Source organism: Sorex fumeus, unplaced genomic scaffold, assembly GCF_029834395.1.
Source record: "Sorex fumeus unplaced genomic scaffold, SorFum_2.1 ptg000002l, whole genome shotgun sequence".
Lineage (NCBI taxonomy): Eukaryota > Metazoa > Chordata > Mammalia > Eulipotyphla > Soricidae > Sorex > Sorex fumeus.
In genome coordinates this window covers 44576103-44601840 of record NW_026606059.1, presented here as the reverse complement: position 1 = coordinate 44601840, position 25738 = coordinate 44576103, and positions in this window count along the sequence as shown.

Here is a 25738-nt window from a genome sequence, read left to right as displayed (position 1 = left end):
TGGAACTTGGTCTATTAGCACAGAGCAGAGATTATACATCTTATGCTGCAGCAACATAACCCATCTTTTAAGTCAGATATGTTGTGGAAGCCCAACATAAAGAATATGAAACTAGATATGTTTATGTTGAAGAAGAAGAAAGGCCGAGACACTCCATAGTCTTCTCTTCAAGTAGGTACACAGCATCACTTGTTCTGCAGGGTTCAGCTTAAAAATTTGAGGAGAAAATCCCTTGAGTACTGATTTTCTGCCACTTCACCATTTCTTTAATGTGCATTTCTCCTTCCAGAATGAGCCCTGAGCTGCCTACTTCTATATCCTCAGATATCTACCTGCTAAATAAGAGCAACATGTTCATCAAAAATTATCCTCAAGGTCAGTGAGACATGAGGAAGCCACTCATCTCACCACAAGCCTGCCTCTCTGCCTGATCCTTTTGCCTGCTTCTTTTTCCTGCTACCTAACACCTGACATTCTTCTCACTGGATATTGTTTTAATTGCAAAGTACCCTTGATTTTCACTTTCAACTTTTTGCAGACACTCATGTTCTAGGTCTGAGGTAATGCCACCCCACCCCCATGGAAAATAGTCTAAATCTAGTTCACAGTCTTCTTTCGGATGTCCAACACCCCTAAACACCTTCTGTGTTTTATGTCGATTAGAATCTGTTGCTTTCTTAAAACCTTCTGAACCCCAAGTTCTATCTTGATTCCTGGGTTCCTAACCATAAAAGCTCCACCCCCAACTCTTGCTTGTTGTTGTGCAATGTAGTCTGCACAATTGTGACCTTAATTCCTCTCTAGTTTTCTCAGCTTCTACACTGAAATCAGCCTTTGGAAGTGTCAGTTCACCCCTTCCAATTTCAGCTGTGACAGCGGCAGGTGAAGCTCTCACTTGGTTCTTCTGATTATGTCAAGAAGAAAACAGGAGAATTGAAGGAAAAAGAAAATACAAGGATTGCTTTAAATGTGGTTTTTGAAGTATGACTTTTATCCATTCCATTTCCTCAAAGATTAATGGAAAACTATGAACAGGATTAACTGCTAGGTAAAAACTACAACAAAATAGCATTTATTCTGTGCTAGGAGTTTTCCAGCTAATGTGTCTGAGTATCTTTATAGTACTTAAGCTAGAAAGCACCATCATTGTCCCCCAAAACATTCCTTTCCAGAGTAATTTAGTGGACTCTAGTAACACAAATGTAAATTTAAACTTTTGGGTCTTTGGACTTAGATTTTTTTCTTTTTTTGTTTTTTGGCTTTGTTTCGGGGGGGGGGGCACACCAAATGATGTTCAGGGGTTGCTCTTGTACTCAGGAATTACTCATGGCAGTACTCAGGAGACCATATAGGATGCCAGGGTTCAAATTTGGGTCAGCAGCATGTAAGGCAAATAACTTACTGTACTATCTCTCTGGTTCCATTTGTATGTATATAAGGTGCTTGCAAGGCTTATAAGGCCTTAAATTTTGACTTTAAATAAATAACCTACTTTCTCTGAGCCTGAGTTTTCCTACATGTAAAATGGGGATGATAATACTTCATTTCTCACAGGACAGATTTTAGGATATTTTAGGATTACAGAACATTAGTACAGCACAATTCAGAAGACTGTCAATCAAAGTGGATACTTCCATTAATTCAGAAATGCTCTTCATCCTTATACATTACACACTGTTAATGAAATGATAAAGGTAAAAATCCAAGTGAATTAAGTAAAGGTAAAGGTAAAGGCCCTCCCGTTGATCGTCGATTTGCTCGAGTGGGCCCAGTAACGTCTCCATTGGAGACTTTGTTGTTACTATGTCTGGCATATCGAATACTCTTGGTAGCTTGCCGGGCTCTCTGAGAGGGGCGGAGGAATCGAACTCAGGTTGGCCATGTTGGCTGCTTGTAAAGCGAACGCCCTACCGCTGTGCTATCGCTCTAGCCCGTGAATTAAGTACAAAAAGAGAAATATTTTTCTAAGTCATACAGAGCTCAATTCATTTATATAACAATTAATTTACAAGTTTTATATGTTTATCAGAACTGTGTCAGATGCTGGGACTATAAAAATGACAAGTAGATCCCCTCCCTACTGAGCTTCATGCGGTAAGAGAGGGAATTTACAGTAAACAAATAAAGAAAAGAGAGAGATAATGGAAGTTAGAGAGAGAGAGAGAGAGAGAGAGAGAGAGAGAGAGAGAGAGAAGAAAAGTGCCTGCCATAGAGACTGTGGTGGAGGAAGGGAAACTGGAAACTGGGGACCTTAATGTTGGGATATGTACACTATGAAGTGGCAGATGTTGGAACATTATATGACTAAACTAAATCATGAACAATTTTGTTATTATGTATCTCTGTGATTCAATTAAAAATATATATAGGTATGTAAATATATTTATAGAGATAGATATCCTTGACTAACTGAATGCTTTTAATTAAAAAAATAAAATAATAAGCAAATAAACTAGGTTGAATGTCTTTAAGTAGATACAGCAGGCACAGTTTTCTATATTTCACATACGTTGACGTCCTCAAGTGTATGTACTCATATATATATATATATATATATATATATATATAAGGTACTTGTACACACATGAATACTTACATACTAACTCTCACACATGTGAAATTTTGGTGCCTTCATTATACCACCTATTTAGTCCAAGAAACCTATTTCCTTTTAGAGGATCCTAGGAGTCTTTTTTGACCTTTTGGTATTTGGAAGTCACTCCGAATGTAAAGAGACTAGGAGAGTAAGCCAGCAAAGTTCCCACCTAATAAGAAGAAAGGTAAGAAGGAGGGGGCAGAGAAGGAGGAGGAGGAAGAGGAGGTCTGAGGGTTCTCCTCCAGGATGGAAATGCTACCCAGGACTCTGAAAAATATTCTCTTCATTCACAACCCCTTCCATCTCAGAGACAAGATGAGCAGAGCAAGAGAACCCTCAGTAGGTGACAGCAGCGATTACATGCCCCTATCATGCCTCTTTCTAGTGTTCAGAGCAAAGCAAATATGTGGAGTAATAGGAACAGATTAAAGCTCTTAGATCATCCTTGGATGGGCTTTTCATGCTTCATCTTTTGGTGACCCAGAAATGTCCACAAATAGAAATGAAGGTAAATGAAGGAACTGATCACAAAGGTCATGAAATAATTAAAGATCACAAAGGGCTAAAGATGCAGAGAAGAATGACAGAGAACTGAAGCAACATAGCCAAAATCAATAGCAGAGACTTCAGAAATAGGACATATCTGACATACCAAAAAAAACAAAAAAACTGGATAGGATGAGCCAGATCTCTAAGGATACTAGAAAACACATATTAGTGACTCGGTAGTGCACTAAACTGGCCACATCAGAGTGGAAACATCAGGACAGTACATTCACAATAACACCTTCTCCCAGTGCTGCAGAAGGCAAAATCAGCCCTAAGCACATAGACACAATCTGGAAAAATGAATGGAGAGGAGAGGATATGAAGAAGTGTCGATATTTCTGAGAGGAAGTTTAGACACATAAGTGATAAAATATTTTTTCAAGAAGTTGAATTTTCGGGGCTGGAATGATAGCACAGTGGGTAGGGCGTTTGCCTTGCACGCAGCCAACGTGACTAACCCGAGTTCGATTCCTCTGTCCCTCTCAGAGAGTCTAGCAAGCTTCCAAGAGTTACTCGCCCACGCGGCAAAGCCTGGCAAGCTCCCCGTGATGTATTCGATATGCCAAACACAGTAACAACAAGTCTCAGGATGGAGAGGTTACTGGGCCCGCTCGAGCAAATCGATGAACAATGGGAGGACCGTGACTGTGACCGTGGAGTGATAGCACAGCAGGTAGGACGTTTGCCTTGCACAGGGCTGACCCGGGTTTGATTTCCAGCATCCCATGTGGTCCTCTGAGCACAGCCAGTTGTGATTCCTGGGTGCAGAGCCAGGAGTAACACCTGTGCATTGCTGGGTTGCTCCCAAAAAAACAAAAAAACAAATAAAATAAAATAAAAAAGAAGTTGAATTTTCCTGAAATAGGTAATTGACAGCTATTGATCCGAAGAGACTAAGTTTGCGTTCTCTACAGCACTCACTGCTCATTGCTACCTCCAACAGCTTGAATGAGGAAGGTTTCCAGGCAAGATGAGGTCACCTACACAGAAAAAAAATAAGCTATCATTTTTGTGCTTCTAGAGTATATGAAAATTATAATTATACTAAATATACAATAGAAGAATTATATATTGAGAGGAAAAAACAGGGATTTTTCTCTTCCGATTTCTCTTTCTTTTTAGAGGGCCACACCTAGTAGTGCTAAGGGATTACTCCTGGCTCTATGCTGAGGGACCACTCCCAGTGATGCTCAGGAAGCTATATGTGATTCTGGAGATAGAACCTTGCACAGCCATATTCAAGGTAAGCATTTTAGCCACTATCTCTCCAGCAGAGTTTCTCAGCCAGTGTGATCAGAGCAGTTCTAACTAAAATCTTCACATTTAAGCAATGACCTCCAGAATAAGAGAGTCAGGCATGCACAAATCTAGGAAAAAATGAATCAAATTCCTGACAAATAGAACATGCAAAGTGCTAATGGAATGGAAATGAGCTTGATATGAACAGGAGGAGACGGGAGGATGGGATTGGAGAAGTGAACATGGAGTATATCATAAAGAGCTAGTAGCTACAGTGACAAGTGGAAAGGCACTGAAGGACTTTCAGTACGGCTATATTCCAATTCATTTGTTTTTGAAGTATCTTTTTGGTGATATGTGGATGATAGTGAAGTGGAACAATTGTGGATCAGAGGGTTGTCAAGAGGACATGGTTATACCCCAGGCAGGAAAGTATGTTGACATTGATGAGAGCCGTGTAGAGGAGAGAGAAGATACAAAGATGGCTTGCAAATGTTTTAGAAGTAAACCAATCCAAATTTGCTGATCACTAGTTGGCTAAATACAGAAAGGAAGGTGAATAAATAATATTTAATTACACCAAGATTTTGGGTTTAAACTTCTGGGTAAAATTTGCTGTCATTTATTGAAATATTAAATTTAAGACTATAAATCATTGCTTCTCTGCAATTAATAAGTCGGTTCTGTCTCCCTTGAATATCATAACCATGTTGACCAATAGAATATATCAGAAGTAACAATGATGTTGAAAGGTTGGTCATAGAGGACTAGGACGACTCACTCTTCTTAATTAGAACCCACTCCTGGGATCTTGGATTTTTCACAGTTCCAGCAATTATGGCTGGAAAAACAAGTTACGTGTAATTTTCATGGTGTCTTACAACTATTTATTACACTCATGGATTCTGAAGGTCAGAAATTCATTTCAGTCACAATGAAAAATGTTAACAATATGCACCTCTACCCAAGCGGAGAACCATGCTTTACTGATCCAAAGGTTCTCTTAGTCATCGATCTGGTGGTAGGGACACTAACAGCAGAAGATCGGTGCATAGGCATTCTTTAGAAATCTTGAACCATTTCCACATGCATCCTCCAGCATGGAAATTTCAAGATTGTACTCTTCATTCCAGTATTCCAAGCCCTCTGATGAGAAAATAAATCAGGTGGAAACAAATGTAGCACCTTTACTCACCTAATTCTGGAAGTGGCACAGCATCCCTTTTAATTCATTCAAAGTCAGACATTTAGGTCCATCTGTATTGAAGAAGTTGGAAATAGACTTTACCTTTTGAATAAATGCAGGATATTCAGAGCTCTACTATGTAAGAAGTTTCACTACCTTAAGATCTCCCCTTAGAAGAGACATACTTGAACCTAATCTTCCATCTACTCCCATGGAGACACCAGAAATAAATGGACCTTCCAGAACAATCTATTTACCAAGTGAACACCATCTTGTTTCAAGATATGGAAGAAAAGAACCACTCGAACTGAATGTCCAAATTCCTAAGTCACAAAACTATTAGATATAATTATTTAGGGCATTAAGTTTTTTGGATAGTGTATCACACAACAGTGGATAACTATAAAACTGGAAAATTTATTTTTTAACCAGGGGGACTGTTGAGGAGAGAGATTCAAGAGAATGTGTATACATCTGTTAAGCCTGCAGTTAGTGTTATCAGCAAAGCGGTTAGAGAAGTGAGCCTGGAGCAAGAGCTGCCTGAAAGTGTTCGGGGAGCAGAGTCATTGTCAGCAAGCTGTTTCCAAGCAACTTCTAGTGTGGGGAGAAAACTTGCACCGTCTTGGTCCAGTTTGAACATGCTTGGTCCAGTTCATTCATTTGTTCATTTGTTTATTCATTCATTCACGAGATGGTCATAGATAAGATATTTACCCCTTGTAGTGTCACTCATTTTGGAAATGATGATTTATTGTACAAATATAGAGAAATATTTCAGGTACAAAGGCATTCATCAGAGAGTCCTTTTCTATCTTGCTTCTAAGACTCAAGGAACACTCTGGGGACTGGAGAGAAAACACAGCAGGTATAGTGCTTGCCATGCATGTTGCGACTCAGGTTGCATCTGTGGAGCCACATAGGGTGGTCACTGAGAACCAAGAGTGGTCACTGAACACAAAATCAGGAGTAAACCCTGAGTACAACCAGATGTGGCCTGAAAACCAAAACAAAAAACAAAAAAGCAGCTATACATGAAGTTCCCCCTATGAAGATGGAAACCCTCTGTAATCCCAGAGTTTCCCATAATGAAGAGAAAATGTAACTATTTACTTACAAATATCTGTAATAACGTATTGAAAATAACCATGTCCTAAAATAAAATGCAATTTATAAATAGAATTTGAAATACTTAAGTCTCAAATGATTTTCCTCTTTTATTCCATAAACAATCCAAAAGCCCAACTTTATTTTTTCATTGAAAGGTTCAGAAATAAAAATCCTATTTTCTTCTTCCTGATCATATTCATACCCTAGCTTCTGTTGGAACATTTTGCTTGGGAATGGGGTATCCCAAGCAGTAATTAGGGTCACAGGAGCACAGAGCCTGGCCAGGAAATGTAGATCCAAACCTGGGACTTCATGCGAACACTGCAAGCTTTCGAGAAATCTCCCTGGCTTTCAGGGGCTTTTCTTTCTCAGTTGGAATTGACAAATCCAAAAAGTACTTCTCTCCCACCAAAGATTTTATTTAGGGATAAGAACGAATGAGCGTTTTGTTTCTGCCTCTTCTTTCCTAGCATGCTAGCAACACAAAAAGAGAGGAGAGAAGAATACAGTCATCTGGAAAGACTTCACGTGCAAAGCAGCAAACGAACATGCTGAATCGAAACTAGGGTAAGTGATTTTCTTCCTAGGTGGATGGAGGATAGAAACCGAAACAGCTGTTTTATAGGAATTGGCTCTGGCCTCTGGAGAGCAATATGCTGTTATCAACCTCCTCAACCCCTACACACACACACACATACACACACACACACACACACACACACATGTATGTACACATGTATATGCACACACTCTTTGCCTGCACCTCACTTCACAAGATAATTTATCTTAGCGCAAAATAAGATAATAAGATTATGATTGCTATCTTCTAGAGGTAAGTAGGACACCTTAAATGCATTTATGGCCTTTGGGGGAAGGAGAGATTTTTTTCCTGAGGACCATGATGGACAGAGGGCTATGCTAATTGCCTGCTCTCTACTGAATTCTCTAGACCCCTAAACACAGCCTGCTGCCTGGCACAAACATCACAGAGGTCTCAGGCTACTTTGAGGCTTTTTCAGAAGTTTGCGGACAACCCTTTGGAGCCTAGATATGATGATTACTGAGTTTTATCCTTGCCCCATAGGAATGGGTCCATGCAGAGCCTTTCTTCTGGCAAAGAAATATAGGTGGTGATTACACAGCAGAGCACGGACACTGCAGCAAGCTAACTTGAAGCCACAGGGCTCTGTTCAGTGTTGGGCAAGCCAGATTTGAACCTCAGAGAGAGTGACTCACAAATGAGCTCACCCCTCGTGTGGTGCCATTCACCTCACTGATGGTGAGGGTTTTTTCTTTTTTTTTTTTTTTTTTTGAAGTAAGACAAATATATCTCTAGTGACCTGCAATGGAAGAAAGATACAGAGGCTTCAGTGCAGTAAAAAAGCACAAAGTTGAGAGTAACTCCTGTGAGTTTGGCAAAAGAGAGGGTAGGGAGGTCTAAGAAAGGAGATGCTTCTTAGTTCTAAAGAGTCCGAAAAAGTCCTTGAAATTCTTACAACCACTGTTCACTGAACTCGTCTCCAAGGCAAAGCTGGAAGGCAACTTGAAGAAAGCTAGTGCAAGCCTCCAATTCTATGACATAATTTCACCCAACCAGAGTTTTTTGGAATTTCACACTTCCCTCTCAACAATCTTCCTTTGTAGGTCGTCAGTATTGCTTTATACCACAATGACATTGCAGGGTGATCTGCTGGTGATGTGTGAGGCTATGTTTCCATGGCATAGAAAGTGATCCTCACCTAGTGTCAGTGTCTGGGATCTAGTTCCCTGGCTCTGTTTAAATTGTTTAAATAGGTTTCTCCTCTTCTTCAACCTTATTTACCTGTAAAAAGGGAATGAAGTATGAAGTAGGTTTTTGATAATCAAGTATCATTCCACCTCTCATATCCACTGAATTGCTCTACCTTGGTATACCAATCAGAAACTGAAATATATATATTTACATATACATATATATATATATATAGAGAGAGAGAGAGAGAGCTGAAGGGTTTGACCCACAGTGAGTTTTCTAATGCCTCTAAGGATTGGGGCTGAAGTCAAAGTTATTATCTCAGAGAGACTTAGAGCAAATGAAACAAAAGTGTAGAGAAGACAAGACATAATCCACAAGAACAAGCAGAGACAGAACCAGAGAGACACTGATGCTGGAATCAATTTTCACGATCCCACTAATTTAAAAAATATCAGTTGTTACAGTTTTGGAGTATTAGAATTTCAATATAGGTTTCAGTAGGGCAAAATCTAGGTGTCATCAGGGTTATGTTCCCTATAGGTACCCCCGAATTCAATTTTTCTTCACTTTCTCCAGCTTCTAGCACCTGCCTACATTCCATGGCTTGTGACTTCATCCCTCACCTTAAGTACAAAAGTATACCCTAATCTCTCTCTTTTGCTCTGACAATGTCTCTTTCACATCTTCCCTCTATCACATCTTCCAAGAACACTTAAGATGATATTGGACCCACGCAGCTGATCCTTGGATAATCTCCTTGCTTTAAAGTGCTTAGTCTGAGTATTTGCAATTGCAATTCTCCCTTGATATGCCACATTATGTACTCCCATATTCTGGAGATTAGGACTTGAACAAATTTGAGAGGCTATTATTTAATCTGCAATGATACCCACATTCTATCTCTTAAGCAAGTCAAGACTTGCTCAGGTTCCTGGCCTCATTTCTGGCATTACTGAGTGATGAGACCTCCCATGAATTGCCATACCTCTTTCCTTTTCCCTTATAAAGCCCTGAACAATGCATTATATGTACTTTTAATAGCTATATTTCTATATAGATGGCAATTTCTATGAGACAGAAAAACAATGCATGTCTTATTCACTCCCATACACCAAACATGTATCAGTAAATATTTTCTGTGTTAAAAATCAACAACCCCAAAACTCCAGTTAGTTAGAATGCTTTACTCAATTCTACAGCTTAAACTCTGATCTGTTTTTTGAGTTTTCACAAGCAAAGACCCATCCAGTGTTGAAAATATATAATCTCTTTACAGAGGCAAAAGCAAATGAAAAGGAATAATATATTCTACTCCATCTAGATAATATTTGTTAAAAATATCATTTTATTACTTCTCAAATAGAACAGATTGTATGGATCTTCACAAGCAATAAGTGTCATGAAAATTCTTATATCTTACCCTCACTTTTATTCTTCATAAGATGTTGCCAGGAAAGTCTTACAATTTATATCTTTGGTTGAAACTGCCATTAAAACGGAGAGAGAATGGCACCTAGTTCTCTCCAGCCTTAACATAATACCACCTATCTGATCTATTTTCCCTTTAGTATTATTTTGAAGACAAGAAATATTAAAATGTTATCTTAGGGGCTGGAGTGATAGTACAGCCGGTAAGATGTTTGCCCTGCATGCGGCCTACCCGGGTTTGATTCCCAGCATCCCATATGGTCCCCTGAGCACCACCAATAGTGATTCCTGAGTGCAAAGCCAGGAGTAACCCCTGTGCATCGCCGGGTGTGAACCAAAAAGCAAAAATAAAAAAAAAAATTTCTCTTAGTGAGTTGACACTTAGCATATGAGTATAAGTTTTTATTAGTGGTGGGAAGTTTGATTATAATATGAATATGCATCACGAAAAAATCAAAGTACTGATTTATAGATACTCAAGCTGAGTTTGTAACAAAAACCTAAATCCAGATTTCTAATTCATTCAGATCATTTCCCACTCTGTCTCTCCAGTCCAAAGCTTCTTTTCTGATGGCAACATGGAGTAGTTGACACATAACTGCTGAAAATTGCATTTACTTTTCACTGTCTACCAACATATGAGAGTCAACGATTCAGTAATCCAATTGTCTGGTGCCAATTTCATTTGAAATAATTGCTGATAAAATAGGAATGAAAACTTCAGCAAATCTGAAAACAGATTATAGCAGAACTCAGTGGCACAATGGACTGATATTAAATATTGTTTCAGTTCTTGGGATCAGAATTCATATCAAATCTAGATGAAAGCTGGGTCACAGGACTTGGATTAAAGCCAGAAAGAGTCATATCTCCCATCATTCATGGTACTTGGATTCTGAGTTGCAATCTTATTCCTAAAACAACTTACTGTCTCTACCTCAAATTCACAATGATAAATAATATCACCTGATGATAGAGTAATCTTACTCAATATTCTGTTTATATACTTTTGAGGCTTATATGATCATAAGCCTCATATCTTAGTTGATTTTACTTCCTTCAGATAGATAGTGCATAAAACATTTTATTATTTCCCAAGAGTAAGGGACCAAGATTTGGTGATGTTTGTCCAAAGGATTTCATTGCCGCATTGGACCACACTGTCTCTTAATCTGTTCTGAATAGTCACAGCACTATCAAATAACTGAGAGTCAAATCTGCCTTGGATAATCCTATTTAGCTTTTGGTACTGATTAGTTTAGTTATAGTATGGCTACAGTCCACTTCATAAATGCATCACAGAAAAAGGCCAAATGTAATTAAAACAACCAACTATTGAAACAGATGTACATCTGTAAAACTCGACACAAATTAAAATTTTAAGCAACATAGCATGTTTGAAATGCAAAAACATCTCCATTAATTTGTTCATTCAACAGACATTTATGAGTGCCTTGATGCCAGCAAGCACTACAGTAGACCCTGAAATGCAGGGATGAATATGACCCAACATCTGTTTTGAAACGCAGAGATTCTAGTGAGGAGCGCTGGACCAAGGAAATCAATGTTATGATAAGGTTTGCTGTCTGCTTCCCTACTCCTCCCCACCATAGACTATCCCTCTCACTAGGTTTCTAGTCCAGATTTTTCCATAGGCTTTCCTCTTCTCTGCCTTTAGCACATCACTTTTAACCATGCTAAATCCTGGTTTATTTTCATCCTCACTGTATGAGTCCAGGATGATTCTGCACATTAAAACTGACATTTTTATTCATGTAACAGATATCACACAAGATTTCTTACCATTGAGATACGAGGGAAAAATAGTGTCAACCATATTCTGACACTTCTGTGACTCATGGAAATCCAGTACTTTCTGTGCTAGATCTGCTAAATCCAAGAGATCTCCTTTCTGAGCTTCTCTAACCTCTGAGTCTTACTTAGTCTATTATTTGTGTCTGATACCATGTTGAATCAATATGAATTTAAACTCATTCCCCATTTCTGTATCATGCACACCACACACACAAATACACATACACACACACACACACACACACACATGAACACTTCCACACTTCCATTTACAATAAGCATTCAAGACTTTGGTGAACTGTACTCAAGATGGAACAACTACACAACTACACAAAGAGCTCTGTGTTTGCATTTTTTTAATATCCTCCAACCCCACTACTATCACTTAGGGTTATCGTGTGGTAGTCCAAATTCTTCTTCCTCTATATGCAGAATAAATCCACTCCCATACTTTAAGTCCTCACGAGCTTAAACATCCAAACCCATCGGGTAGAATACTAAGACTTTTCATTCAATTTATTGTAACTTTTAGTCAATAGCCCTTGTTATCTAAAAAATTTTATTTCCCATTTATTGCATCACAACAATAGTACTCAGGGCTTTACTCCTGGATCTACATTCAGGGATCATTCCTGGCAGGGTTTGGGAGACCATATGGAATGTGTGAATTAAACCTGGGCCAGCCATGTAAAAGGTAAGCACCTTATCCACTATAATTCTTCAGTCTTCAGCCCCTAGTCCAAGAGTATTTTTTTAAAAAAAACTACTTTTCCATTTATACACTCATATCTTTATTAATTTAACAAATTTCTTAACAGATTCTCTATGCCAGCACCTTGCAGGGTAAGGAACAGCAGTAAGCAGAATATTCAAGCCATGCTCTCAGGGAGTCTTCTGGGCAAGTACAATACACGTCTTCCCTGGGCCAGTCCTGAGAGTGGCCTGCGGGTGAGCCATAACTTCCCACAGCAGCAGTGTTTCTTAGTGATCTGTCTCAACCTGACCCTCAGCAAAACTATCCACATTCTCTGCCTCTTGCAACTTCTCACCAGGCAGTGCTCAGAGTATTGCCAAGATCTCAAAAGGGTTGCTAGGTGGATGAATAGCTGTGCACCAAAGGAAGAAATAGCAACAGGTAATTCTTGGTGCTAGAGGTCTGAAACAAGGAGGAAAAGGACAGTTAGCACGTATCCTGGAAGAAGCAGACTAGGTTAAAAAAAAGAAAGCCTCACATCCCCTCTTCTTACTGTTAACTCTTAAGTTCAGGCTCAAGATAGAAATGGCTCCCAAATAGAAAAAAAAAGACAAACAAAAACCTTGTTGAACCATGCCTGGAAGACTCCACGATGGTTTTTCCCCTCCATAGAACAGATAACAAAGTCCAGGAGACCCAACAAGCTGATGAATTAGAGGCTGGAATTCCAAAGTCTGATGACGCAGAGCAAGGTGTGAAAAGGAGTGTAGAGAAACCCAGTGTTCTGTGGGTTCCCTGGTAGAGTGTAGTTAGAGAAGACGATGGCTCCCAGGAGTTCCAAATCTAGTTGTTCTGCCCCAAGGCAGTAGGGTTAGCTATCACTGCCTCTTGTGCTCTTCCAGTATGCACCTCCTTAACCTGGAGGGAGGGTCCACTAGAATCCTGAGTCTTCCATGTTGCTCCTCTTCCTGAGCCATAGAACCCATCTGGGTCATTGGCTTCTACCTCAGTAACAGTGAAAACTGTCTTTTAGTTTTTCTCTTGTAATTCTAGGAAAACCATCATTGGTAGATGGTCTTTAAGACAACCTCTGTTAATCTTTTAACCCCCTTGTATGTACATGCAGCTTCACATATCTGTAAGAGTAGCTTACTATTCATCCTTCCAAGTTCAGCTCACTCTAAAGTGACACGTATGGGTAGTAGAATTTTTAGAGGGATTTTTCAGAGACACCTGTGGTGAGAACCTAAGAAGTCTATAAACACCTAGATCTCTCTTTGCTTGCTCTTGTCATGTACTATAGGTACAAAGACACCTCACTGGGGAAGCTAAGGCCATATGTAGTTCCCCCATTTGTCAATTACAGGAGTTGCACAGTGAATATGAGCCGTTGACTGACGGTCACATGAGTGAGACATAATGATGCTCAGACCAGGTGAGCCTTCATTCAGGTGTCCGCAACACCAGCTAGAATCTGACTCTGCTCATAGAAGAAAAGAAAGAACAAGAAATAACAGGTCAGTAGACTAGAATCAATCCACAGAACATGAAATGTAATAATTTTTGAAGTAGTTTTCTATATGGCAGTGGCTTCTGTAACACATTTCATGCCAGTAATCTTGCTTAACACAACTAGAATAAAGTGCAAGTAGCTAGTGTCATGTAATCCTAGGCAAAAGGGTTAGAAGAGTACTACATCCTGCATAAATGCAACCGTGTATAAAACCGTGGAAAGATTTTTCCTAAGGAGAGCAGAGACCCAGACATTGTGTTAGAATGATTAGAGACTATGTGAAGTGTCATTTGACAACTGCAGCATTTGTTATTATAAAAATATAACCATGAAAAACTTTTCTGTTTTTACTCTTATATGTGCAGTTCAGTTGAATTAAATATAGGCACATTCTTATAAAATATCCCTACTCTTCATCCCTGAATTATTTTTCTATATAAATGATAACTCTATATCAATTAGCTAAAACTTCTTCATTTGCCCCAGAGCCTGCCTGAAGCTTCTGATATCTACCATTCGGCTTCCTATCTCGATGACTTTGGCAGCCTTTATAACCTCATGTAAGTGGAATCATACACTATTCATCCTTTTGTGATTGATCATTATACTTTCCACAATATCTTCACAATTCATCTGCATTATACTATTTCTCAGAATCTCCTTTATTCTCAAGGCTGAACAATATTGTTCAATCTTGGTGAGCAATATTCAGCATTCAACATTTCAATGAATTCCTAGTTCATTTATTGATGGACATATGAGGGCAATTGGAATCCCTCTTTTGATATTATGAATATTATAGCTATGAACATTGGTGTGTACATTCCTGCTATAGTCCCTGCATCCATGCCTTTTGGTCATATACTTAAAAAAAGTATTGACAGATTATATGATACTTATCTATAGTTCTCACACCATACTATAAATAGAAAATATGTTAAGTGAATCATTTGCATAGTGTTGTAGGAGCTAAACAGGCATAGACTTGTCAACAAGTGAAGGCAAAAAAAAAGGGAGAGAGAAAGTGAGGAAGTGAGGGTCCAACAGTAAGTTTCAACCAATTAGGATGGAATCTTAGGTACTAACAGCTAAGATGGGTGTACGTAAAAATGATCAATACAAATTGTGCACAGAATGATGTCTGGTTTGAGGACGAAAAGGGATCCTTTAAGCCCACTCCATCTCTTCAGGGATAAAATCTCACTAATTGGACTGGTCTGATTCCAAGTTAATTTGCCATACTCCAAAGGACAAGACACAGTGTGACAATTTCTCTGATCTTTTCTTTACTGGATATGATTTCCATGCTATCTGTCTTATGGCAGAGCAAATATAGTGGGAGACTTTCTTTGACTTTCAGGCCAAGGAGTGTGTGAGATTAGAAATCTGGTTATGGACTAAGGAATAAGACCTCTATGTTCCAATTTAAGGCTTCTTGGCCTCACCTAGGTTTCCAAAGCGCTATTTGGCTTGATCCTAGATTATCTAACAGTAGTATATTATTTTAATTTTACTGTATTTTTTTCTATTTGTATGTATTCCTTATGGATCCCTGTTGCAAAGATAGGTACTCTGGATTAAGTTTTAGATATCCCTATCTCTATATTCCTTGACAATACTACATCAATGACATTAATCAATAATTCAGGTTCATATTTATGTAACATTTATGTTAATTGAACAACTAAATTTGACAGGTAATGAAATATATCAAAGTATCAAGATGATAGTGAAAACAGTCAACCTCATGAGAGGAAAAGGAAGAGAAAAAATTAAGTTACAAAATGGCAAAACAAAAAAGTAAATATGTTTGGTATGTCATAAGGTGAAAATTTCTAAGAAGTGTTGACCAAAAACTGGAAGTAGAGATGAAGGTTAGAATATAGTGAGCCCCTGGGAGGAAGTGTGAGACTGCTCAGGAGGGACCTTGTAGATGACTCAGAACAGTGTCCTTGACTCCCAGTGAGGGAAGACTGAGCTACTGCATCTAGTCAAAAGCTGTTTGCAAAAGCTCTACCTGGCTACAGACATGAGAATGTACTCTAGGGAAGAAGGGTTAAGCTGCAAGAACAGTTTAGAGACAATCAACAATCGCCAAGAGTACAGAAAATGCTAAAGAGACAGTAAGCTCTAGAGTGATTTTGGAGGTAAAGATCACATGGTTAATTTATGAAGTACACAGTTTGAGAGAAAAGATTCAGCCTGTGCAACAGGAAAAAAAAAAAGGACACATCATAGAAATATGAAGGGAAGAAAAATTTCTAAGTGTTAAGATGTGAGTTTTGGGGCACGATTCTTTTATATGACTTAATTTACATGACTTTTGTTATTTATTTAAGTATTGTTCTGAATTGGAATTTAGCTCTGCCTCTCAAAATATTATAAACATGATTGAATTATTAAATTGAAGTACTGAGCCTCTAACACTCAGTTTCCTCATCAGTGTGGTGGAATAATAATAACTGCTTCACATATTTATTGCACAGATAATGTCCTTTGCATGATACTTGAAGCATGGAAAATGCTAAATTAGTTGTTATCTGAAGAAGTGTTTTAGTGAGTAAAATATCTGTGGACATGATAATTAAATATAAAATGCCATAATTATATACACTATCTACTCATTGATTTTTCTGCTATGCATTTTAAAACATACAAAATATGTAGATACTCTCGATTTCTAGCTCAACCAAAATTCACACGGAGATGCACTCTTTTGATGGCATATGTTAAACCTGAAAGAAACAGGATTGTAACTAGCACATTTCTTGTCTTAGAAGAAAGGACAAGGCTTGGCAGCAGGCCATGAAGAAAAGGCAGTGATTGTTATTTCCTATCCAGTGTTCCAGACAGGGAAGGCAGGTGGTTGGAGTAAACTGTTCTTGCCCTTCTTTCCATTTGCTTCTAGGGGACTCTGCAGCTGGCCCAGTTTGTTATCCTGTAATGAGACAGATTAAATGATCTATTCAAACGTAATAGTTCCTTCCTTGGGGGTTACAACCCTGTCTTTGTTTTTTTCCTTGTCTTTTACATAGCAGCAAGTCTGTGCAGGTAGAGGAGGTACTTGACAAATATGCTGGTGGAATTTTGTTTATTCAGCAAATGTGTTACAGAACAAAGCCACGTTTCACAGTGAAGACTCACTATTCCAGTCTCCAAGTGGTGAAAGTGATAATGTCCTCATTGATTGTCAGCATGCATTGGGCACCTATTATAGATCAAATGTGATAGGAGTCCTGATTATGATCTTATCGCTAATCCTCCCAGCATTCCTCTGAAGTATTAATATATTTATTTTAAAATGAAGGCATTGAGGTTAGGAGGGCCAGACAATTTACCCAAATTTCCCCACCAAATCATGATGAGGATTTGAAGATGGGTCTCCCCAACAATTTTCATGATGCTATGAAAATACATACTCTACTTGACACATTTCCTATGGAGCACAGTTGAGCAAGAGATTCAAATTCCTTTATTCTCATCTAGAGTTCTGTATCTAATTCCATTCTGCTAGTGTCTTTTTTTCAGCAACCAAAGGCACCAAGCACTGCTCCATGAACAGAGGAAAGGCAAGGAAGACATTACTGATGCCTCCATCCATCATTATTGTCCCTTGTAAGTAGAAACCATAGGGTATTTCTGAGTTTATAAGGACTACAAGTGCTTTGTTGACTTCAAGTTGGTAAGTGAAGGACAAGGACGTTACTTGGTGGTCAGTTTCCTAGTCTTACATCAGTATGAAATATGCGAATGTTTTTATATTTTGAGTGAAAGGGAAGAAGAGATGGAAAGAGAAGATGCAGAAGAATAACAAAGTAAGATAGAGGAAAGGAAAGTGGGAAGGAGGGAAGGAGGGGGAGAGAGTAAAGAAAGAGAAAATAAGTAAAGAAGTAACCTTTATAGGGGAATTTCTGTTCAGGTGAAGTTCTGTCAATTTTGAAACATTCTTCATAGAAAGAATGAAACTACCATGGTGAAATGTCTGAGAACATGCACCTTGAAGAATATCACTAAGATGTCTAAGGACATTTCTTAGATACATTCCACAGAGAACTAAGTTTCTAAGATAAGGACTTTGTCTATTTTAAGAATGCCTTTGAAATAAAGTATAATAGAGAATGATAAAAGAGTGGTCAGATGCAATATGTGAAAAGCATGTTGTATTAGAAAAATAGTGGTCTTGGTGTCCTTTCCACATATCTTTAACTACAATTTTTCCTTTCACTTAATTAAGTATAAAGAGCTTGAAGTCTATGACAAGACTGCCCAATTTATATAAATTTATATTATCTAATGAAATAGATTATTTTAGACTGTATTAAAAATGTTTTGTGTATGTAGATTCATAGTACATAGACAGTAACATATTATCTCTTGTACTTTTTTCTCCCCCAATTTTTACCCTGGCAAAGCTTCAGTCATTTTGTATCTGTACTCATTGACAAAAGGTTTTATTTCAGTGTTAAGTTATACCACTAAGAAGAAAGCAGTTTCTATAAAATATTGTATACATTGAAAAGGGAGAGAATAAAAATAATTCCCTCAATAAAATTACCATAATTTGCTTTTAACATGATTCATAATTTATAATGGGATCAGTAAAAGTAAGTGAATTATTCAAATAATGTCTATTTGAGTAATCAAATAAGATTATAGACTACCAGTGGCAGAAAAACTGTGTTTATTTTTATAGATCTAATTGACTTTATTACATGACTCATGAATTAAGCATAATCCTACATACTTAATAAAAGGTTTTACCTCAAAAGACTATAGAAATCACTGAGCCTTATTTCATGTTTGTGAAGACTTGATTATATACAATCAAATGAAAGTATATAACCTAGACACATAAGCTAGTGAAGAGGGCTTCAATGTTGGAGAGGAAAGATCCTTATTCGAACTTGTCTCAGTTTCTTACATTCCATAATGGTAAATACTTTGGTCAATGTCTCCCCCACCTATAAAATGAGGTCTCAGACAAAATCTCTCCCACGTGCCTGTCCATCTGATTTAAGTGAGTCCCTAGATGCTCTTTTCTAGAACAATCATTCTTACAATTCTCCTATTAATGTGTGAATGTGCTTGCTTCAGACTTAGCTTCTTTGGACGTGCAATGAAACCAACTCTCCATGAGGCTCTATATAGCCATCTGCTTGTCGCTACCCAGTGTCCTGTACCCGATACTCAATGATTTGTTGATGGGTAAATGTAGGGACATGTGGAACATGTTCGAATCATAGTGAAATGGAGATTATTACCTGGATTTTGTAACTGCAAGTTATGGGAGATAAAGAATCACTAGGTTTATTTCCTCAGGTTTCAATTTTATTAAAATAGATATGGGCTTGGGTCATATAATTAGCTTTCTGAACCTGATAAAAATTATTAAGGGATTCAACACACTCCTAACAGCTAAAAACTTCAACTTGATGCCTCTCATGCATACAGGGGAAAGAGTGCCTGGTATTAGAAGGGGACCCCACTTCTACATCATTAAAATATCTCTAAATACCAGATCTAAACGGGTCTCATTCTTCTAACCCTGAAAGAGCCTTGAATATGGTGCTTTTAAAAATCTCAGGGCTAGGACGAAGGAGACGTTACTGGGGCCTGCTCGAGGCAATCAATAAACAACAGGATGATCGTGATCATGATGACCAGATCTATATATTTTCCCCCAAATACTTGTATTGGTTACCCTTAACAAGTTTTATTTATCCTTTGTACTTGAAATGACTGCATCTAGCACAAATCAGTACTTTTTTGGGATATGAAACACACGCATATGGGCTAAGTAGCGCACATGTATTTTTAAACGATTCTATGAAAAGAGTCACCACAAACTCATGCCTACAGTGATGAATGACTTGATCATCTGTCCAGCAAACACTGACTTAGCACCCAGGGCCTCTTAGCTCTAGGAAAGCTGCCCAGCAGGAGAGAAGGACAAGTACATGGAAGCAGCACATTAGGAGGAAGCCTGTTCTCTTCCAGGAAGGGAAGGCAAGCAAGAGTTCTCCAGTGTGGATGTGAGGTCAGAGGAGAAAGAAAGACTGTGGACCAGACAACAGGAAAAGTTCCTGTTTCTTTAACACTTTTAAACAAGAGTAGAAAATGTGTCTGTCCCAGATCTTCATGCAGAAACTTTTAATGGGCAGGATATCATGAAATTCCAGAATGAGAATCTAGGGGCCTGTACATAGACCATTTGTTATAATGCAATGAATGCATTGTCAGAGGCAATTCAGAAAGTGAGGCAGGTTCTAAAACATGGTGAGAGGTAATGGTTGCAAGAAGACCAAAGCACAGTCAATTCTATGGACCAGAGAGGGCTTACATGTGACATAGAACACTAAGATGTGAATCCATAGAGTATAATGCTAAAGAGGGAAGAAGTTCCATCACTTCAGGGGTATGGTGCCGCTAGCAGGTCAATCTGTACCTGTGAGGTGAGTGCATCAGCAGCCTGATGGCAACGTCCAGACTTTCAGATACCCCAAAATTGCTGCTGTGCCTTTGGCCAGACCCTAAAAACTTGGGGCAAAGTTTACCAAGAAAATGAACAGCCAAAAGTTAGGTATGTGGGAGACACACCAACAAACCACCTCTGGCTCAGCTATATAATTGGAGGCATGGCCTCTCTGGTTCCTGATCGAACTGCTTAATAGCCATGATCCCAGAGTCTCAGAAACGAATCTCGGAACCCAAAGGCTTTTGGCAGAAATGCATCCTGTTCCTACAGTAGGTTACTGGCGCTGGGCCACTTCAGGTGGGAATAGGTTTCGTGCCTTGGCCTGTTCCCCCTGGCGGCCTGGTGACCACCATCCTCCAGAGGCCACTGGACAGTCAGATTTGGGCCTGCAGTGACGAGACACATGGGGCCTCACCACATGCGGGTGAAGCTGACTCTTTCTCCACATCCCAACGAGACCCCGAGTCGCCGCCTGCATAAGGCCTCTCTGGCTCCTGATCAAGCTGATTGATAGCCATGATACCGGAGACTCAGAAACAAATCTTGAAACTCAGCGGCTTTTAGCAGAAATGCATCTGGACTGCATACAAGGTGGCTGCTGGCTCAGAGCTTATTGGAAAGCCAGGTATGAGCCGGTGGTGACGGGGTAACTGCAGGCTCATGGGAAGGGGGTTGGTACCGGCTTGTCCTCCATGCCCTACCAAGGTCACGAGTTGCCCCCCACAAGTCACTCTTTGGCATGGCCATGGCTCCAGAGGCAAAAAGACTTAGTTCAGAGCCCAGCAGCTTGCAGAAGAAAAGTGAATGGACCATGCGTTAAACTACAGTGCCATGCCTCCCCAGGAGGGAAAGGGTGTTGCTCTCTTCCACCTTCCCCCCACCCCCACCCCTTTCCCAGCAGCAAGGTGGATGCCACCTCAGAGTGTGTTGGAAAGCCAGGTATGAGCCGGCGGTGACGGGCAACTGCAGTCTCATGGGAAGCAGGGCGGTACCGGCTCGTCCTTCACGCCCCACCAAGGTCACGAGTTGTCCCCTACAAGCAGCTCTCTGGCACGGCCATGGCTCCAGAGGCAAAAGGACTTAGTCCAGAGCCCAGCAGCTTGTAGAAGAAAAGTGAATGGACCATGTGTTAAACTATGGCGCCATGCCTCCCAGGAGGGGAAGGATGTTGCTCCTTTCTGCCTTCTTCCCCCTTGGCAGCAAGGTGGCCACCACCTCAGAGCTTGTAAGAAAGCCAGGTATGAGCTGGTGGTGACGGGGCAACTGCAGTCTCATGGGAAGGGGGTGATACCGGCACATCCTTCACACCCTACTGAGGGCACGAGTTACCCCCCACAAGTGGCTCTCCGGCATGGCCATAACACCAGACTCACAGAAACCAATCTCGTAATTATCTGGCTCTTTGCAGAAATTCCAAATCGTGGCCATGTGACATTATATGATTCTCATAATCAGCTATAGAAAACAAAATTTTTCACAATGCCTTTTCAGCAATTCTGATTGTTTGGGGGGAAATTCTAAACAATAATGGCGCATCTTTTGTCAAAATAATGAATGTAATCAATGTAGAGAAGAGCTAAGTAGAAATCATCTGCCTCACAGGCATTTGGAGGGGTGGGGGGGGTATAGCGGGGTTCTTGGTGGTGAAAAATGAGTACTGGCGAAGGGAAAGGTGTTTGATCATTGTATGACCGAGACTTAAACCTGAAAGCTTAGTAACTTTTCCCACAGTGATTCAATAAATAAATATAAAAATAAAAAAATTAAGGTGGAGTTTATGCCCAATTCAATTAGCTAATCAGTGGCTGAATAAATAGCCGTACTCCTACAAAAAAAAAGTTCCATCATTTATGTCGCTTAGAAGTGGAAAAACCTACAACCTCAATTTCTTTATTTGTGAAATAGGAATTATAATATTCTTTGGTAAATTATGCATAAGTAAACAAATTTTGGCTGTTTCTCCCCCACATATATACCACTCCAACCCAAATTCTAACAATTTCAACATTATGGACTTTTTGCATCTTTTCAGATTCCTTCTCAGAAATGTTTCCTCATTCTTGTTTCAGAAAATTTGGCTTTCTCAGGAAAAAACTACTATGTTAATTCAGAGATTATTCAGACACCGCTTAGAACTTTAACAAAATAGTGCAATTCACTCATGTCAGAATCACCGTAATCATATTTTTCCTCTGTTTCCCTCATGTCTCCTCCAGCATTATCCTGACTTGCCAATTTTGCAAGCCCGAGACATACATCATATACAAAAGCATGGAAAAGGAAAGAAGAGAGGAAAGAAGTTTGGCATAACTTCAGCCTCTTGGAAAGGCAAATCTGTCCCAGACTAACGAGGACAGATATAGAAGTAAGTGTGGTGAAAGTCGTGATTTTCCAAATCAGTTCAGATCCCCATGATTAGGAACAGTGTGGCAGCTTCCTGAAAGGAATGAGCAATAACCAAGAGAAGGATTTAGTCTATAGATAGAGGGAGTCTGAGGAAACAGAATACCCCTTACCCACAAAAGGAAGTCTGTGTCTCTAGCAGGGGCATGGAAAACATGCTGAGGACACACTGGGAACCTGCTACTGGAGAAAGCAGGAGTTGCTAGAACTCTAGATCCTATATTGAAAGGGAGATAATAGACTCCCCTACACTGAGAGAGTGTTGCAATGAAGAGAGAATTTATTAAGATGGACCAATATGGAATAAATGTTTCCAAGTGTTAGTTACTGTGATGAGTCCTGGTGTGATTGAGTTTTGTAGTGGAAAGGAAACAGGATTTGGAATGCTGTTGACTTACAGGTTATGTGATCCAGAAGAGCCAATTATTAATTTTGGAGAGGGCTGAGTATGGAGGAAACAAAGGCAGCACAAAATTGACTCACTGACCACTGTATGCACAGCTTTGCTTGGTGACTACACGCATTCTGGCATAGAAAATCCACTAAATAATCTTCAGTACCAATACCTGCATTCTTTTTATTCTTGCCATTGTAATTTCTGTTTTGAGGTGGAGAAAAAAAAGCCTCAGAAAGGTGATGTGGCTCACCTGAGTATACACCTATCCTAGTGAGATGCAGAGAAGACATTTGAGCAGAGCTGTCTCTCCAAGACACTTTGTCAACTGTGCTACATACCCGGCATGTCTCTACCTAAATTCTCTGCCTCAGTTAATTTCTGTTGAGCACTTTATATAAAGTTTTCTCAGGCACCTCTAGTCTTTTCCTGATCAATGATCCAAGAGAAGCTTCCTCTGTCATCTTTATCACTGTTCTCCTCCCTGAGGAGAACATATCACAATCTACAACTATACTCCTTTGTTCATGTAGTATTATTTTTAATAATAATACACAACTCATTATCAAAGTCATAATATCCTGACAACACTATTCTAAGTACTTTCCTGTATTGTTTCATTAGATCTCACATAAATCTTATAAAGTCAGTACTTAGCATTTGATGTACGCTATTTTATTTCAAAGCCTGGCAAGCTATGCGTGATGTATTCAATATGCCAAACACAGTGACAAGTCTCAAAATGGAGACGTTACTGGGCCCGCTCGAGCAAATCGATGAACAACAGGAGGACAGTTTTATTTCCTACCAACACTATAAAGGTGACATTAGTGTTCTCATTTTACAAATAAGAAAACTGGGACAGAGGAAAGTTATGTAAATCATAAAAGGTCTTAGAACTGGGTGGAGGGAGGTCTGTCTCCCCCATGAGACTCTATACTATATGAAGAAAGAGATTCTGTTTGAAATCACCAAACATTGCTTACTCAATACTCAATAATCACTGAATCAGTAAGGATATAATCCCAATGATAAAGAACACAAAGGAGTATGGACTGGTGATGAAAACTTTGCTTTGTGCTCAGAAGCAGCTTCTGTATTTTGAACTCCACAGATTTATTGAGTGTTGATCAAAGCACTGGCTTATGTACCATAGTCTGAACTGCCTTGTGAGTGTCTGTGCACATATGTGTTTGAATGTTGTTCACTCATGTATATGCCTGTTGTAAATGCAGTATATGGATGTGTGAGTTGTATGTTTGTGCATGTGCATGTGTTTACTTTTGTGTGTGACTTTGATGGAATAATGCACTGAAGTTTTTGAAGGTCAATTGAGTCTCTTCAACTTTTATCACCATGAATTTCTCACAGAGGGACCAGAACTAGAACTGTACTATTATACTGCAACCATGAAAGGAATTTAGGTTCTGGGTGCAAAGAAAGGAAGAGAGAGTGAAAGAAAATGAGTTAGTTATAAACATATGAGGAATGTTGAGCTGGAGAAATAGCAAAGTGGGTAAGGCATTGCTTTACATCCAGCTGTTTTGGGTTTGATTCCCACCAGTGTGTGTGGTCCTCAAAGCACCATTAGGAACCATCCTTGAGCACAGAATCAGGGGTATACATTGAGCACAGCTTGGGTATTACCCCAAAACCAACATGCAGCAGGAAACAGAATCTCCAGAATGTTATGAGCAAAGGTGAGACATTATATATTATGAAGAAGCCATTCAATGAATTTTTATTACATTTTCCCAGACCTCAAAGTCTGTGTGTCTGGAGTATTTAATAGAAGAGACCAGAAAATGCAGGCAGGGACAAATTGCATAGGGCATTATTATGCTAAAGGAGGTATCTGTGCTTCCATCTGAACAAGAGTGTGCAGATTTGCATTTTTAAAGATCAAGCAGTGTGCAGTAACTATAAAAACAAGAGAGAGACCAGAGGATAAGAGCCAGTGTGGAAGAAAGAGCAGGGAGAGAGAAGTTGGAAATGAGATATCAGGAGGGGAATAAAATAGAAGTTCTGGAAATCACTATAGGAGATAAAGGAGAGGGCAGCAACATCCAGATTTCTGAAATAATGTAATGACTGAGGAGATGGGAACAATCATGGAAAAAATAAACAAGATCGGTGGTTGTGGGAAATGATTAAAATAAAAATGATTAGTAAGAGAATGGACTGCTTTTTCTTTTTCTTTTTGGGTCACACCTGGCGATGCACAGGCTCTGCGCTAAGGAATTACCCCTGGCAGTGCTCAGGGGACCATGTGGGATGCTGGGAATTGAACTCAGGTCCGCTGCGTGCAAGGCAGATTTCCTACTGGCTGTGCTATTGCTCCAGCCTGTGAACTGCTATTTTATGAAAGTCAAAGAACAAATGAGAGCTGAAACCTCCATAATCCTCTAATAAGAGATTTGTTAGTTTGAAGGACTCTTAGACTTAATTTGAGGGGTCTGTTATAAAACCAAACTGAACATGTTGGAGAAATTACTCAGTGACTCACAACAACTGCTCCTTAATCACTTCAGAGTCTCAGCAAATTTTAAAGACATGACAGAAACAACTTCTCTGGCACTGAGCATCTGCTTGGACTTTACTTAA